At 40.1% G+C, this 5,044-nt stretch overlaps 1 pseudogene; it reads left to right on the top strand.

Annotated features, from left to right (window-relative positions):
* The first annotated feature begins 238 nt into the window (after window positions 1-238).
* Window positions 239-3,280, top strand: LOC125997174 (40S ribosomal protein S18-like; annotated as a pseudogene).
* The last annotated feature ends 1,764 nt before the right edge of the window (window positions 3,281-5,044 follow it).

Here is a 5,044-nt window from a genome sequence, read left to right as displayed (position 1 = left end):
AAAAAGATACTGGCCACTCTGAACTTCACAGAGGCCACAACTAGAAAGAATAAGGTCAAACGAGAAAGTTAGGGTCTTCAATACCACAGAAGAAAATCTTCACTGTGTACCTGAAAGCAACATTCTAGGTGTAAAGAAAATTGGGAAGTGTGGTTTATTTATGTTCCCAGAAAAAGAGAAGTGTCATTCAACTTTCACATTTTCTACAACACCCTATCCCTGAGCATGTCCTCCTCTGATGAGTCCCACCCTCTACCAGCAGCGCCTTGATAGAGACCAGAGTGCTGTCCCGGGTCAGCTTTCTTCTCCAGCCCCACCTTCTATCAAAGTCCCTCCACCCTTTTTGCCAGTGCTAACAACTCCAAAGTCCCAACTCCTGGGCAAGGCTGGTACAAGTTCTCAGACTACCTTAAGTGTGCAAGGATTAAGCAGGATCGTACCTGAAGCTACACATCTACTCTGGACTGCAAAAAGTTCCTAAAGAAGGAATTTAGAAAAGAATTTCTGGCAGTAGAGAACAAGGGTGTAGTGGCTTTATCTATACTGTGGGCTTATTTTTCTGTCTTGTTCTACCAAAATCATGTCATGGTGGGTTCTGTTGTCCTCCGTTGCCCAGTGTTCATATACCAGGTAGCGGTGACTAGTCCCCAACATATACCCCCCAGTAAGATTCCACAAAACTATTAATAACATAGCATCTCCCCAGCAAGAAGAAAGTTCAAGAGGACAAGATTTTATCCCAAAAGGTACAAGTTCATCTTCTTTTTTCAAGCCAAAATGGCATTTCATAACATATAGACTATTTAACTTTATTATCCAGTCCTTTGACAGGGAAGGGATTTAGGTTGAACCCATGTTTGGGTTATTGTGCATAATGTTGCTCTACCAGGGGTCCTCAAACTTTTTAAACAGGGGGCCAGTTCACTGTCCTTCAGACTGTTGGAGGGCCAGATTATAGTAAAAACAAAAATTATGAACAAATTTCTATGCACACTGCATATATCTTATTTAGAAGTGAAGAAACAAAATGGGAATAAATACAATATGTGGCCCGTGGGCCGTAGTTTGAAGACCCCTGCAACATACAGGTACAGTTAGTGTTTTCGTGTCCTTCTGATAAATTCCTTGAGAGAGTAAATTATTTTTTATTATTTCTATGTTTCCAAACGGTATTTTCATTAATGTTTTTCTAACATTTATATTTAGACATTCACTAAGAATCTTCACACTGTTTTACAGTATAGCTAACAACAAGAGCTTACAAAACCTCCTGCCGTTGTATTAATGATTTCATTGGAGATACAATAATTTTCACAAATGTGCTTGTTACTGTATTTTTATTTTTCTTACTTTTTTATTATCTTCCATTTCACTTTTTTCTGTTTTTCTCAATAACTTTGCATTCACTTATGTAAAATGTATTATAATTATAACACCAATGTATTATGATAAACTATTTAACTATGTGATGAATTTTCTTTAAATAATTAATTTTTTCAGAGGTTTTCAGAGGCTAAATCAACTTACTCTTTCACCAAATATGTTAGATCATCTTTTACCCTAACATATTTAACAAGTATCCTAAAGCTTCAAAAATTAAGATAAAGCTGGGGCTGGTGAGGTGGCACTAGAGGTAAGGTATCTGCCTTGCAAGCGCTAGCCAAGGAAGGACCCTGGTTCGATCCTCAGCGTCCCATATGGTCCCCCCAAGCCAGGGGCAATTTCTGAGCACGAGTAACCCCTGAGCATCAAACGTGTGTGCCCCCCCCCCAAAATTAAGATAAAGCTATAAATTGAAACGAAAAAATCCCTCAAGATTTTAATTATTAGCATATCAATTTAGAAATTGTTTTTAAGAATTTGTCTCTAGTCATTTTGCGCTCTGTCATGTTTTTTATATCAGGTCCATGGCAAATATATGGTGCCTATCTTTATTGCTGTTGTGCTCACTGAATATTTTATTCGATACTTCTTTTTATACGATTGTGGTGTTTCACCTTCTTTTTCCCCTTCGTCTCCCAAACAAGGATGAGAGCCTCTAGAGAAGGACTCCGCCCATTTTTGGCATTTTTGATTTTGACCCCATCTTATTACTTTTTTCTTCTTCAAACAAAACCACATAATTTTAACTATCTAGTCCCACCTCCCAATTAGAGGGGGATATAATGGAGGTATCATGATCAAACAGTTGTAAGATCACTAAGTAGTTAGCTAGGCACAGAGAGGACCACTCATTCTAGCAGCCCCAGGGGTGAGGGTGGAGGCTATGGGAAGCAGGAGGGGAACAGGGGTGGAGGGAGGACAATTCGGTGGTGGAAATTCCCCTGACTCAATGTTAATATGTACCTAAAATATTACTGAGAACGATATGTAAGCCACTATGCTTAAAATAAAAATTATAAAAAATAAAAAAAATTAAAAAATAGAATTTGTCTCTAGTCTTCTGAGAGAAAAAAATATAGTCACTGTCTGCATAATTAAGTCTTTTCTTAACTTAAAATTATGTGGTACCCAGAGAAGGGAACCTTCAGAAAAGAAGTTTCATCATAATCTGAAGATAAAGAACCGCTCTTCCACTGCGGGCCTACATGCCACTTCTTTTTTTTTTTTTTTTTTTTTTTTTTGGTTTTTGGTTTTTGGGTCACACCCGGCGATGCTCAGGTGTTACTCCTGGCTGTCTGCTCAGAAATAGCTCCTGGCAGGCACGGGGGACCATATGAGACACCGGGATTCGAACCAACCACCTTTGGTCCTGGATCAGCTGCTTGCAAGGCAAACGCTGCTGAGCTATCTCTCCGGGCCCTACATGCCACTTCTGTGCCGTCACCAGGTCTCTAGTGATCCCCGAGAAGTTCCAGCATATTTTGCGAGTACTCAACACCAACATCGATGGGCAGCGGAAAATAGTCTTTGCCATCACTGCTATTAAGGGTGTGGGCCGAAGATATGCTCATGTGGTGTTGAGGAAAGCAGACATTGACCTCACTGAAGATGAGGTGGTGCTATGCAGAATCCAAGCCAATACAAGATTCCTGATTGATTCTTGAATAGACAAAAGGATGGGAAATACAGTCAGATTCTGGCCAATGGCCTGGACAACAAGCTCCGTGAAGACTTGGAACGACTGAAGAAGATACGGGCCCACCGGGGTCTATGCCACTTCTGGGGACTTCGCCTCAGAGGCCAGCACACCAAGACCACTGGACGCCGTGGCCGCACTCTGGGTGTGTCCAAGAAGAAATAAGTCTGTAGGCTTCGCCCATAATAAATAGTTTATACGCTTAAAAAAATAAAAGAATATAAAGAACCAACAAGAGTTCAATGTTTTTCAATTTGACAATGCCCAGGTTAATTTATTTTTTAATTTTAGGCACTGTGATTTATAATACTGTTAATAGTAAAGTTTAACACAAATAACATTCCAGCACTACACGTTCCACTGGAGTGTATACTTCCCTCCATCATTGTCCTATAGTGTTCCTCACTCCTCTCTCCATCCTAGTCACACTTTCATCTCTCCCCTGTGTTAGCTCCCTACTTAAGACCAGCCCTCCATTTCCATTGCCATTAGGGCATTTGTTAATCCCCTATGATGTTACTATATATCCCACATATAAACTTCCAAATGACTTTTGTATAAGCAAAGAACTCCAGACCATGGCAAGTTTAGAAAAAAAATCTCTACTCTTAACCTACTTTGCAAAGACATGCAAGCCTCATTCTTGATCTAAAATAGTGTGACCCACATCTCAAACTGAGATGTGTATGCTCAGCCTATTTTCCCCTCTGGGGAAGCTCATCTTCTCTTTTTTAAGTGTACTTATTTTCTCTTTCTCTCCACTCTCATTTCTCTATGCAATTCATTTAAAACTATTTTACTTCCCAAAAAAACTACCTTTTGAAGTAAAATTATGTGGTAGATTGACTTCAGTCTTTGGCCATAAGCCTGTTTTTCCACCTCTTTCTGAATCAAAGTCAAGAGGCTGAGAATCATTTAGGGTCTCAGAGCCCTGCTCCCATGTAAAGGAAGAAAGCTAAGTAAGCTAAACTGATGAATGCTGCAGGGTGATGGCCAATCAACAGCCACCCAACCACCAAGACATGTGATCAAGCCTTTTAAGAGCAGAAAACCTCAACTGACCACAGACACATGAGGGAATGAGCAAACACAGTCAACATCATTCAAACTGACCTAGACTGGGGAACCACCCGGCAGAATCATGAGCTAAATCAATAGTCGTTATTTCAGGCCACTAAGTTTCAGGATGGGCTATGGTCAGTCATACAACAGTAGGTATCTGATAGGAATTATTTTGGGCCACAGGCTTCTAAAGTGTTGTGGCACACACCCTACTGTATGTGATGTTTCACACTAGACAAAGAAAAAGAAGTAAAGATACGAAACAAACTTTTTACCAACTATTTCTAAGGGTCCTCTTTCAAATTGTCTTTTCAGAAGAAAGATGCTCATACAGGTACTTATAAATCATATGATAATATGCTATATTTTAGATGTTATAGAATGTATAAAGACTTTAGCTTTCCAAAATAACTAAAATAGTTACTTTGGTCACTGTCGCCTGGTACATTATGTTTGACTTTCTTTTGAAATGATGCAAGAATAAATGAGTAATTAAATTCACTTAAGACGTTTATTTCAGACTCTTGCCATGTGCTTTGGAACAAGGAAGACATTTTGAACTTTTGCCTCTGCTTTACTCTGTGAGGTGAGCGTGAACCACCCCACCCAGAACAACTCCTGAGGCATAACAACTGAGAACATCTCCTGAGGGTATGTCAGCAGAGGCAGGCTGTTTCCACCCATGAAGATCAGAGTCTGATTCCTGCTATGTGCTTTGCACATGGAGACATTATGAAATTTTGCCTTTGCTCTGATCTATGAGGGGGCCGTGAACAACTCCACTCAGAACAACTTCTATGGGCACAACAGCATAGAACATCTCCTGAGGGCACATCATCAGTGGTAGGATGTCTCTGACCACGAAGCACTGAGCCAGAAGAACATAGCTACTCCACTTCATGG

This window comes from Suncus etruscus, chromosome 19, assembly GCF_024139225.1.
Source record: "Suncus etruscus isolate mSunEtr1 chromosome 19, mSunEtr1.pri.cur, whole genome shotgun sequence".
Classification (NCBI taxonomy): Eukaryota; Metazoa; Chordata; class Mammalia; order Eulipotyphla; family Soricidae; genus Suncus; species Suncus etruscus.
The sequence above is the reverse complement of the archived record's forward strand: the minus strand, read 5'-3'. Positions and strand labels throughout refer to the sequence as shown.